The sequence below is a fragment of the Phacochoerus africanus genome, chromosome 4 (assembly GCF_016906955.1).
Source record: "Phacochoerus africanus isolate WHEZ1 chromosome 4, ROS_Pafr_v1, whole genome shotgun sequence".
Taxonomy (NCBI): domain Eukaryota; kingdom Metazoa; phylum Chordata; class Mammalia; order Artiodactyla; family Suidae; genus Phacochoerus; species Phacochoerus africanus.
In genome coordinates, this window is record NC_062547.1 from 6,784,911 (window position 1) to 6,798,209 (window position 13,299).

A 13,299-nucleotide genomic window follows, 5' to 3' on the forward strand; every position below is an offset into this window, starting at 1 on the left:
ATGACAGTATTTACTCAATTAAAAAAGTATGCTGTTTCACCTTTGCCAGTGTTAAGGAATTAATTACATACACTCCTGGGTTGGATTCCTAACACCGTAAATGGAGAAGAGCACCCAGTGAAATGGGGGAGGACATGCATGTTTAGTTACTAAAGAAAAATGTAATTAGGAGCAAACCCAATAGTCTCATTAAATATTATCAGACTTATCACATCAAATTTTTAATAGTCTTTGTATAAAAGATAGCTTTGTACACAACAAAGATAAGAAAAAATGAGAGTAAGTTTGACAATCACCAGCAAAAGCTTCTCTTCCCAACTCTACAAAGAATTCATGATCTTTATAAAAATCAACATGGTCGTTTTACAATGTAAGTAAATGGTCAAAGCAGAAAAATGCAGCTGATAAACCAAGTGGCAAAATAGACTAGACAGTAATTACAGAAATAAGACTGACTACTAAAGAACTTTTAAAAGCAGCAATAAATACTTCATAACATTGGATTTGGCAACATTTTCTTGGACATGACACCAAAAGCACAGGTAACAAAAGTAAAAACAGATAAACTGAATTACATCGAAATTAAAAGCATCAAAAGACACAATCAACAGTGAAAAGGCAACTCTGAAATGGAAACAATTTTTGTAAACCACTTATCTAATGAAGGGTTAGTATCAGAATATATAAATAACTCCCACAAATCAAAACCCAAAAAACCTGTTTTTTTTTTGTTTTTTTGGTAATGGGCAAAAGACCTGAAGAGGCGTTTCTTCAAAGCTGATACACAAATGACCAACTAGCATTTGGAAAGATGTTCAACACCACTAATCATGAGGGGAGTTCAAAGCAAAACCACCATGAGATCCTTCTTACCCATCAGGGAGGCCGCTATAATGAAACAAGCATTGGCGAAGAAGCGGAAAATTGGAACCCTCGTAAACTGTTGGGAGGAGGGTAAAATGGTGTAGCTGTTATGGAAAACAGTATGGCAGTTCCCTCCAAAATGCAGCAATACCACCTGTATACCCCCAAAGAACTGAAAGCGGTGTCTCCAAAAGGTATTTGTACACCCACGTTCATAAGCGCATTCTTCACAGTAACAGAAGTGGAACAAGCCAAGGGCTCACGGACGGCTGAGTGGATCGCTAAGATGTGGCGCGCGTACCACAGGACGCTCTTCTAGAAAGGGGAGCACCTTGATATATGGAATAACATACACGAACCTAGAGGAGATCACGGAGTAAAATAAGCCAGTGCCGACAAGACAAATACTATATGGTTCCACTTAATAAGAGGTGCCTAAAGTTGTTGAACCCATAGAAACAGAGAAGTAGAATGTTGGCCGCCAAGGCTGGGGGAGAAGGGAATGGAGTTTCAGGGGCACAGAGGTTTCAATTTTGCAAGCTGAGAAAGTTTCAGGGATTGGTTATATTCACAACAACGTGAATAAACTTAACGCTACTGAATTGTACACGTTAAAATGGTTAAGATGGTGACATTTATGTTATGTGTATTTTACCATACAATAAATAAAACAGAAAAGCCTCACATAGGCAGTTATGAAGGGAAACAGATATTTTCACAAGAGCAAGTGCAAGGTTTCTAGAGCAGCTGCGAGGCTGTGACAAGAGTTCTAAGACCACACATGCTCAGTGACCAGGCAAGGCCCCCTTAGGGAACAGGCAGGATGTATGTATTTGTACCAATACATATTTAGATATTTTCACAAAATTTAGAGAGAGAGATGCACAATCACAGCAGCACAAGTGAAAACAGTCCAAACACTTTACACCTTAAGAAATCAGTTCAACATCCCACAGTGTAAGCGCAACGGATACAGTAACACAATTGTCTATTGGTGATGTCGAGGTCGTGGACCCCTTCAGCAAGCTTATGCTTTCCACAGGGAAAAAATATTATATATATACATATAATATACATACACACATATACACACACACAGTTTCAAGCACTTACAGGCCTCTGGAAGCCTTCCACGGAATTCCCGCGGAAGAATTAACAGCCCTAAGAGCCATTTTCAATGCATTTGTGGACTCCGCTGATACTGGAAAATGTGAATGGAAACAAAACTGAGAGTAAAACCGGAAAAGGCCAGGACAGGCACACAGACTCCGACTACCTCGAAGGCCCAGAGCAAGGCAGACAGGCCACTAGAGGCTGGGGAGAGGGACCCGGGAGGAAGCGGCTGGGTCTGAGGCTGGCCAGTAAGGGAGAGGAAGCATCACTGCGACACTGAGTGAGCAGTAGCTGTGCACCAGATACACGACCTTCACCCCCACTTCCCGGGCGTGGCCAGGCTCAGTCATTTGCTCCCAGTCGTAAAGCTCCCCAGGCAGGAGTGGAACCAGATCTGTCCGTCTGCCCCTGCTCTTGGCCACCCGCCCTCGCCCAGGGTTGCCTGGTGGTCTCAAACGTTAAGATGGGCGGGAGGGAGTCATGGAGGAGAGACAGCCAGGACCCCATCGGGAGACAACAGTCCCTTGCCCCCCCCACTCAGGTCTTCGGCGAACTGGCCTTCTGTGACAATAACCCTCCCAGCTGACTGGGCTCGGGAGGTGGGTGCCTGGAGAAAGCAGGCTCAGGGGTTCTGAGGGGGCATCAGGCCTCCCCAGCCACACACACAGGCTGCACTACAAACTCCAGGTGGATTGTGTGTTTAAGCGTTAACAAACTGGACCATACAAGTGTCACAAGATAATACAGAGTAAGATTAACACACTTCGGGGGTGAGCGATCTAAGCATAGCACGAGCACAGAAAGCATAAAGAACAACTTCAGAAAAAAGTAACTTTTGTTATGTTTGAAACACAATACACCAATGAAAAGGCAATCTATAAACTGCAAAAAATACCTGCATCAAACATACTGCATTGTTAATACATATGCTTTCACAGATTAATAGAAAAATGAGCCATTAAGAAGTGGAAAGGCACACAGGCGCACAAACAACACTGCAGATGTTCAGGTCACAGCTGTGCCCACACCCACGGGTAACGCCTGGACCCACCCAGGGAGCAAAGGTTCTTAGCGCGCTACCCAGGCTGAGGAACGGGGAGACAGCGCTGGGTTCACCCCAACAGTGAGAAGCTCACTTAGAAAACCCCTCCCAGGAGGACAGTTTGACAATATGAACTAAAGTCTTAAGAAGGTGGACAAGGCAACTCACATGCAGAAATGCATTCATGTAGCCCAAAGAAAGATCACCCGGTGTGATACAGTTTGAGCTACAGGGACAGTCAGAAAGCCTTACTTCCTAAAGGGGCAAAAAAAACTGGAAAATGACTTGTCTGTCATCTAAACAAGATTGTTTAAATGGATACAATGGAATATTACAACACCACAAAAGATGTTTCCAGCGACAAGAAAAGATACTCATTGTACATTAAGAGGAATTGCAAAACAATTTACAGCAGAATTCCTTTTTTGTTTAAAAAGGCATATAACCTACGCATAGGAAGAAAACTCTAGAAGCAAATACGCCAAAACAACTGTCAATGGAAGATTACTGAGGATTTTGCTTATAAGTTTTCTTATTCGTAAACCTCACAATAAACTTTCTTCACAACAAGAGAACTTAACTGAGAGTTATTTAAAAGAAAAGAGCTTAGGCGGTACAGAGCTGCGGGGCTGGGAGGGCTTCCAGCAGTGTCCTACCTGGCCAACCAGGTGGTCAAGGCCACACTCCCTGCGACACACAGCTTCACATCGTCCTGATTTGGGGTTATTTTGGTATCTTCCTCTTGCCACTTCCAGACTGCATCACTCTATTTTTGTGTTAAATATGAACACATCACACATACCTCACACATCTGAAGCCTCATTTGGCCTTTCATTTAAGATCAGCACAGCACAAAAACAAGCACTGCTCAAGGCGAGAGGTTAACATTTCCTCCAGAAACTTCATCTGCAGAGAGAGAAGAGGTCCTAGGAGGCCCCGGCCATGGTCAGTCAGACAAACCAGGAGCAGTCAATAGGGTGTGTGTGGTGGGGCCGTTCCCATCCAATCCCTTTTGTAACACAGGCCATTTCTGCAGTTTCTACCCATGGCTACAAACCCCCCTCACTGAATTTCACCACACCATCCGCCGCCTCTGGGAGGTGAGAGGAAAGGCTGGATTCAGATCAACGCGTGAGCAAGCACGCTGACTAGCAAGGGCCCACACAGCCAACACCTGCTACCTGAGGATAAGTGGGGGTGAAGACCGGGCAGAGGCCTGGAGGGCGCACACACAGCTCTCAACTACCTGCCCTGGTCCTGTTAGCAGCCCCGTGTTATAAGCCCTTCCAATGACAAACATTTACACCCCTGCTGGGAAATTCTTTTCTCACTGAACACACCCAGTCCCTAGTAGACGGCACACAGATGTTTGTAGCAGTGTCTGTCAAGGTTGGAAGCAAGGGTTTAGGAATCACTGTATCAAGACCAGGGGAGAAACAAGCTCTGAAAAGAGGGCCAGGCAGGTGGAGGGCTGGGCAAAAGGCAAAAAGGTAAAGGAAGCAGGAAAGGAATCCTTCAACTGTGCCGGGGATCAAGGAACGGGTCTTCGAGCACAGAGGGGCTCCCGGGGGCCTGGCCAGCGGCACCCACTCCCAGCAGAGCCACGCACCCTGACAGGCAGCTTGCTGGTGGGCACCCAAGTCATTTCTCAGCAGCAAACACATGAGGGCTCACGAGGACCGAGGAGGCCGACAAACGGGAGGGAGTGAGGCCGACAGCGCTCTCCCACCTCCTCGGGGTGGTCACGCCTGGCTCATTTCAGGTCTTTCTTCCCCTTCCCACGCCCTTGGAAACATGCCTTCTCAGCAGAGGCTGCCAGTGGGTTTTCTTCTGAGCCCTAAGTTGGTCACCTTACAGCCCTAAAGAACTGCGGCAGAAGAGCTCCCAGGACGCACGGCTGCTGCGCCCTCCCCACCCAGGACGCAGGATCAATCTGGTCCAAGTGCTTCTGCTCACACCCTCTTGGCCAGCTTAGCACAACAGTTACACAACTGAACCCAACCCCTGCATCACTCACCCAAAAAAACTTAAGCCCAACCCTTCAGTAAAATGAGAATTATGTGCTTAAACCCAAACCCCAGGTACAGTGTAGGCTCCCCAAAGACATAAATATAAGTATTACATTGTCCTTCCTACTCCTCGAAGCAAACAGGAACAGAGGTCCTCCTTCGGACAATACCACCTGGAAATATGACCCGGTGGAACTCCAGGCCACTAGAAAGTGCCCCCCACCCTGACACGCCCCTCATTGGCTTGGCGGGGTGGCATCACATCCTGAAGAATCTTCATACAACCGCAGTGAGCAGAGCTCCCTCCCCACCCGCCCGTTTACAGACCTTTCAGAACACACCAGCTCTGCTGGAGGTTCCCACACTCCATTGAATGACCTCAACCTGGAGCTACTAAAAAGTGAATCCAGGCCTAAAGCTATATTAATATGAAGATATGTTCAACTCATGATGAAGGCAACTTGATACACAGACAAGATCAAGGTGGAAAAATATAACATAGGGATACAATTCCAATGAGTTTAGAACTCAAACCTTTATTTGTGCTGTGAAGGGGAAGAAAAATGATTAGTCATCATACATGATGCAACAGGACTGGTTCTCACCACACAGAGCAACAGAGACGTGATTTTCACCACCTACTTTTACAGTTTCGATTTCACAACAGCATAACGCAACATATTTCCCGACACGCGTGACTGGTGCTCTTCAAATTCCAATGAGTCACCGCATCATGCCCAAGTCACAGGTTAAGAATTGAACTACATGTCAACATATTTTTAAACATCACCAAAGAACCCAGAAGACATAACTCCCAAGGGTAATAAGCAGTGGGGATTTAAAATTTTCAAAGTAAATTTAAGGGGAAAAGGGAGATGATAAAAAGCCACAGCTGTTACTTTACCAATTAAATAGGTGCATCTCAGAAACAAGTATCATAAGAGTTCAGATCTTCCCCTGGATTTTTACAGACCATATCTAAAGCACTTGCCCAGCCCTAGTTTTGTTCTCATTTCCAAAACTGATTTTGGTTTAATAGTTTCCCACATGAAGTACTGGGTCACTTAAAAAGCACAAACATTCAAACTAAAGATACAGCGGATTATGAACTGAAACCTTATCAAGGATACATGGACTATTTGCTGCCAAACATACAGTGACGCGACAGCGGTCACAAGGTTATTACGTTCTTGTCACAACAAGGACAAAAAGGTTAATAGGAAAAACTTCTGCTGTTACTAGTACCAATCACAGAGACAAGAGATGTGTTTAATAAGGCAGGAGATGACATACAGAATTCCTCTAGGAACCATTTTCACTCTGCTCAAGTTTTCAATTGCAAAACCTCAGCTAAAATGTTACAAACCCAGAAAAGTACATCTGACCATCTTAAGTGCACACGAAAATCTGAAACGTCAATACTTCAAAAGCCCCCAATTTGGGTATTTAGAGTCTTAAAACTGCTCGGGATTCTGCACACATTCAGATAAACCACTTTGAAGCTTGCAAAGCAGTGAAAGATGTTAATCTGCTGATGCAAGTTCCTGACACCAGTCTTTCAAGTGACTGATAACCAGGCTGTTACCTTTTCCAGTCCTCCCCATCTTGCAAAGCAAAACAATTTTGCTTTCCTTCCTGCAATTAAGAGTTCTAAGCATTTTAGAAAATTTGCAAGCAACTTTTGCGCTTCCAAGCAACTAGCATTAACAATTTACTATTAACTAGTATTTTCTTCTCCCACGAGCTCTACGTAACTCCCCAGAGCTCTGCCTATTGATATTTTCTCCAGAAAATTCCCTCCGACCCACACTCCCAACCACTCCCACCCTACAGAACCCACACCTAATCACAACCCTCTCCCTTTCTTTCCCCCCCTCCCCCTCCCCAGCGCCAGGGCCAAATCATCCCCCCCCCCAATCCCTCACCTCGGGGTCCCCTCATTTGAACACTAAAATTACTCTGAAATCTAATCAAATAAAATTCAAGTTAAAAAGTATATAGGGCAAGATGGAGCAGAGATCACTATCAGTACCCTGACCGCACCCTTCTTGTAGTAGGAATGCCCAAACCAGACCTGCATTTCTATCCCCACTTGCGCAGCACCACCTTGTACCCTCCCAGACCACACCACAACACAATGACCCCCTCAGTTTGCCAGGTGGCTTCCTGTGAGTATTGGCCTAAGGCGTTTCAACAGTGAACACTTTCTGGACACACAGGTTACATCATCACGCTAAGAATTCCTCCGACCGAGGCTGGGGCAGGCAGGTGAGTAGATGACAGGGTCCCTGGGCTCCATCTGCAAGCTCCATCTACCAGGCATCACTCTGCGTTGAGGCATCAGCGTTAAAATGTTCTACATCTTAAAGAGTCTTCTGGAAGCAAGGTTCGTAGCACAGAACTAGCATGACAGGAGGCATTAGAAGACGCAGCCATCGGAAAACCTCCACCCCCGAACAGGAGAGGTGCCTGCTGGCATTCAACGTGCCCAGAGGTTGGTGCTCCGGATCAAACACGCAACACATCTGCTGACGACCCCGGATGCATCTGCTTGGGACTTGGAACCATCACCCTCTCACAAGCTCATTGACACCCTTAAAGGGTGGCCTCCTGAATACAGGGCTTCCTGAGCCAAGGCCTGGACACGGGACATTGGAGAACTTCCTCCTCCTAAGCCTCTGGAAATTCAATCTGCAGACATCAATTTAGGCGGGCTCTCTCCTCCAGGGTCTCCCCTCCTGCACTGCTACGCCTCATACTGGCCAGGGGCTCCATCCTCCTGGTGCCATCAGCTCGCCATGATGAACACTACAGCAACAAACCACCATCTATGAGGCATTTGCGTAGCTTTCAGCTGGTACCATGGCCGCGGGCCCACCCGGGGGGTGCACATCCACGCCCCACCCCCTCCACCTGCAAGCCACCCACCCACCCTGAGTCTCAACAGGGGAGGCCTCTCCTCCTTCAGGATTACCAGCAGTACCGACTCCAACAGGGACTGGAGCAACTTCCCGGGCTTACCAGATTACCAGAAGCAACGCTTAAGCGAATGGGGAACCTCGAGGGAGTTAAAGGGAGGAGGAGGAGGAGGGGCAGAGGGAGCTCACAGAAGAGGTTAGCACGGAACCTACAGGAAAAGTCCAAAAGGGAGCACTGCCACCTGGAAAATAAAGCGTGGGTCAATTTTGTCCACCTCCAGCCCCTGCCTGTCAAGACACACACGAGGCGCCATCGCTCAGCATGGCACCTTACCTCCTCACTCAGTCCCTAGACCCCCCTCGCACCCAGACCTGGCCTCCGCCAGGTTGGGCCTGGCTGGACCCTGTCCCAGGTCGAGCCAGAATTACATACCGCCCTGGGCCAGAGCTGTCAGCCCCGCGAAGCTAAGGTCAGTTTCCACCACACCAGGCCTCATCCCCAGGCGGGCTCACACCCCTTTGTCTGGAAAAAAAGGGGGCGGCTGGTATTGACAAGTTCAAGTGCTGCCTTCCCAGCCCAACTGCGGCCCTGCACCCCACGGCCTGCCTTCCTGCTCATGTTCAGGGCATCGACGGCCAGATATCGCCTCCAGCAAGGGTGGCGAGACCCCTCAGCCTCCTCCAGTCTCTGCCTCCCTCCTTCAGACAAAGCGGGGCACAGGGGGCCGCCCAGCCTACGCAGAAGCGGCCCCCTCCCAGGGGTCAAGTTCCCCTTCTCCAGCGGGCAGCAGCGACAGCCAGGCCTGGAGTCTGCTCCTCTCCCTGGGTTCCTGCGGGCCCTTTCGAGGCAGCACTGCCCTGCATGACTTCCCTAAGGTCTAGTCTCCCCTCTAACCTGCCTCCAGCAGGCACACTCCCACCCCCAGCCCTCCAGTATCGCCTGACTCTGTCACCGCCCCCCATCTGTCCCCTGAGGCCCTAAACTGCCACCTCCTCCCCCACAACTCAGCCCAGGCCCGCGGCCCTCCCTGTGGCTAACTCCTGCCGGACGGGCCACAACTTTTGCTTTTATAGCCCCGGCCGCGTCACCCGGGGCATTGCTCAACGGAACGATTCCTCCACCGCCACCGGAAAAAAAGTCCCTCCCTGACCCTGTCTGAGGAGACGCCTCGGGGTGGCACCGGGTGTCCCGGGCTGTCCGCCCTCTCAGACGCCCCAGTTATCCCCGCCCCCCTTAGCAGTGCTTCCTGAGATCCACGACCCATCTCAAGGTCCCCTTTGGGAGGCGGATTCCAAGGGGAAAAGGGGAGACGTCCCCCTTTCACGGGCCCCGGGGATTACGGGATGGGTAGGGGAGGTGGCTTGGGGGCTGCCCTCTCAAGAAGAAGGGGCCGCCCGGGGTTGCCTCAGGTCACCCTTTCCCGAGAAATCCGAAAGAAGGGCCGGCAGAGCGTCTGGAAAATTCCAGGCGGCGGCGGAGGGATCTCTGCAGAGGACTCATCACTCCCGGGAGAGGGGGTGGGGGGGGCGCGTGACTCCTCGTGATCGCAGGTGACGTCAGCGCCAAAGCGCGCGGGCGGGGGCGGGGCGGCGTCAGCCCCCGCCAGGCTGGAGCCTGGGCCCCTCGGGGGGTAGTTGGCACTGTTGGCAGGTTGACAGCTGGGCTGCCTGTGGAGAACCGCACCCGCAGCTGTGCTTAGTGTCTCTGGTTAAGAAGCCCTGTTGTGATTTTTATTTTTAAAAGTTAATTAAAACGTTACATTCCCCCCCCCATTGCCTTTTGATAACTTGAGGGGCATGTATCATGGCTTTGTTATTCTCAGTTAACCAAGGCCTTGGAGGTTTGAAATATTTCATCAGAAAAGATGTTCTTGTTGGGACAGAATACTTTATGATTATTCATTATGTAATAAGTGGAAAAAGGCAGTTGCAAAGTAATGAAAAGCAAGATCTTGTTTGTGCAGAAAACAACACACGTGTAATTCCTTGGCCATCTGTTCCTAAGAGTAGAGATAGATATTCAATCCCGCTTTATTTCTGGATTGGGAAGTGGGGAAAAAGAGTTTTTGGAAAAACTAGTTTGTCCAGGCCAGTTTGCAGTCTGTGATGGGAGCCTGTTTGAGGACTGCTGATGGGGAAGCTGCCTGCTGTCTGCCCACAGGGAGCTGCCTGCTGTCTGCCCCCAGGCTGGGTCTCCTAAAATAAGGCAAAAGCAAGCCAGGCACGCTCTGATCCCCTCAGGCCCTCCCCAAGGGCCTATGCGCTTGCGGAAAATTTCAGAATTGGTAGTTGGCATTTCCTGTGCCAGTGCGGGGCTCGATGAAAGGGGAAGGACAGCCTCAGGCCCCCGTATGGCCTCCTTCAGCCCTGGGCCCCTTCAGCAGGGCGTGGAAGGACAGTGGTCAGAGTAACCAGAACTGGGAATGGCTTCTCTGACCAACTCCTGCCAGAGGTCCCCTCCCAGAATACCCACCCACACCCCAGCAAACTGCCTGTGATGACAGGCTCCCTTGGCAACAAGGAGATAACTGGGGAAGATTTTTTTTTTCCCCTTGCCTCTGCAAGATGGCATCTGCGGGTGGGGCAGGCCAGCTGCCACACCCGCCCTGTGTTCTCAGAAAACTGGTGACTCTCATGTGACCCTCCTCCCAGAAGGTCAAGTAGGTGACAAGCCAGGGCTTGTTCACAGGACTGCTCAGGGAAAGATTCTGGCAGTTTGCTCTTCCCCAAGATCTTCCTCTTCTGTCTCATCCTGGCAACATGTCCAGGGGTGGGTCGAGGAGACTGGGCCTGAAAGAACGGTGTGGAAAGGAGGACTTGCCTGTCAGAATGTTCTAGAAAGGCTAGGAGGTGTGTGTAATCCCAAGCAAATGCCTTCCCTGCTGTGTCATAGTGCCAAGCTGTGGGCTCAGCCCTTTATTTATCTCCTAGGCGCCTGAGAGGAGGTAGTCACTGCAGAGTGGCTTGCTGCTTTTTTTGGCCACGTCTGCAGCATGCAGAAATAGCTGGGTCAGGGAGTGAACCTGAGCCAGGGCAGTGACAACGCCGGATCCCTAACCCACTGTGTCACAAGAGAACTCCTGTAGCTTGCTTTTTTCTCTCTCTGGTCTAATTACCTTCCTCATCCACACGTCATTCCCAAATCCCAGGAACAAACTGTATTAGATTGTATTTTTCAAAAGAGCAGGAGTAGGTGGAATTAGCAATGCACAAAGCATTAGAATTCTGCACTGCTTAGGACTCTCCAACACGAAAGGAACTAAGGCCTTCCTTTGTGCCCCTGTGTCTGGAAGGGTCCCACCACCCACTCCATTTTCAAGGACAAAATGGCACAGTGTCTGTGGGCCCTGGCTTAGAAGCTCTCCGGGCAGCATGGCTAGCATTTGTTGGAGCCGGATTGTCTCTGAGGAGGGATGAGGGTAGCAAGCCACACAGGGACCTCTCTGTCCGGCCTTTGGGGCCAAGGCTGTCCTTATAGTGAGATGGACAGATGGAAGGCTCGGGTCCTGCCTCTTTTCTACAAATAAGGCTGAAAATACCTCGGGAGTATTTTTACGGAGAGGAGGGCAGGGCAGCCAGTGCGTCAGCAGATTTCTCCGGATCAAAACAAGCTGTTCCAGGAAACGGCAGTAAACAAGAGAACTTTGGTTCCTGGGTGGGGCTGGGTGATGAGAGGCCTGCCCCACCCCGGGGGTGGCTGAGACCTGCTCTTCCTGGGGCAGTGCCCTGAGGGGCTCGTGGCTGGGGTGGGGGGGACCCCTTGGGCAACATCCGGATTTCAGGGTCAGGGCCAGGGCTCCAAGTCCTTTCTCACAGCCAGGATTGCCTCCCCTTCTCGTTCTGAAGCCTGCTTAGTTCTCTTGTTCCTGAACACACATCAGCCCAGGACGGGTCCCAGGAGAGAGAAGAGGGGCGAGAAAGGGCTGGTGCTTTAGGGTCAAGATGGGTAGGAGGGTGACGGTATTGCTGCCACCACTAGAGAATGTGCCTGAACCCTGCTCCTGTCTCTCACAGGCCCAGTACTAGAGCCGTGGCCTCCTGGGTCACCTTGGACTTGTAACGGAGCAGGACCCTGGGAGGCCTTCCCAGAATAGACCCCCACTCATCTCCTCCGCTTGCCTTTTTATCTATAGAAAAATTTGAAAGAACCAATTTAATCAGGGAATGAAAAAAAAAACACAGAAAAAGAAAACAGTAATAACAGCTCAGCCGTTCAACAAAGTTGAGGACCTTCAGTTCCTCAAAGACTTTATTTTTTTGTTGTTGTTGTTGTTGTTGTTGCTATTTCTTGGGCCGCTCCCGCGGCATATGGAGGTTCCCAGGCTAGGGGTCGAATCGGAGCTGTAGCCACCGGCCTACGCCAGAGCCACAGCAACGCAGGATCTGAGCCATGTCTGCAACCTACACCACAGCTCATGGCAACACCGGATCATTAACCTGCTGAGCAAGGGCAGGGACCGAACCCGCAACCTCATGGTTCCTAGTCGGATTCATTAACCACTGCGCCATGACGGGAACTCCCTCAAAGACTTTAGATAGGAATTCCTATTGTGGCTCAGCAGGCCAACAACCAACTAGTACCCAGGAGGATGCAGGTTCAATCCCTGACCCCGAGCAGTGGGTTAAGGACGTGGCATTGCCGTGAGCTGTGGCTGAGGTCACAGACTTGGCTCAGATCTGGCGTTGCTGTGGCTGTGGTGTGGGCCAGTGGCTGCAGCTCTGATTTGACCCCTAGACTGGGAACTTCCATATGCTGTGGGTGCAGCCTTAAAAAAAAATTTAAAAAAAAAGAAAGAGAAAGAAAGAAAACCAAAGCCTATAGATAATATTTTGAGCCATGACCCTGGAGCTGTTTTGCAGGTGCTGAAGCTCCCACCGTTTGCAAGAAGCCAACTAACTCGATGCTGCCCACAGCACGTAGACCCCAGACCCGATGGAACCAGCACGTTGAAGCTGCCGACTCCCAATGACCTCCCCACCCACCAATCAGGAGCATGTCCAGGAGCTGACCACGGCCGGCTCCTCGGACACTGTAGACTCCTCACGGCCCCCTCCAAGGGCAGCACCAGCCTGCTGTGTGTTCCCTCTTTGCCTGGCAGTTAAAGCTGCTTTTTCTGTTTCCTCAAACTGTCTCCGTGCTTCTGTCTGGCACTGGTGCCAAGATTTCGACTCTCCCCCTCCCAGGAGCCCCTCGGCCTGGGCCTCTCCCTTCAGAGCCCCAGGGCCCGGGTTTCAGGGCCCGGGTGAGGAAGTGCAGAGTCACTGTGCGCTGGCCGGGAGCCCTTCCTGCCCTGGCTCGCCTCCCTCCGCCCAGCCCCCACTGGCCTCTCCTGCCCTAGCAGGAAGCTGGGCC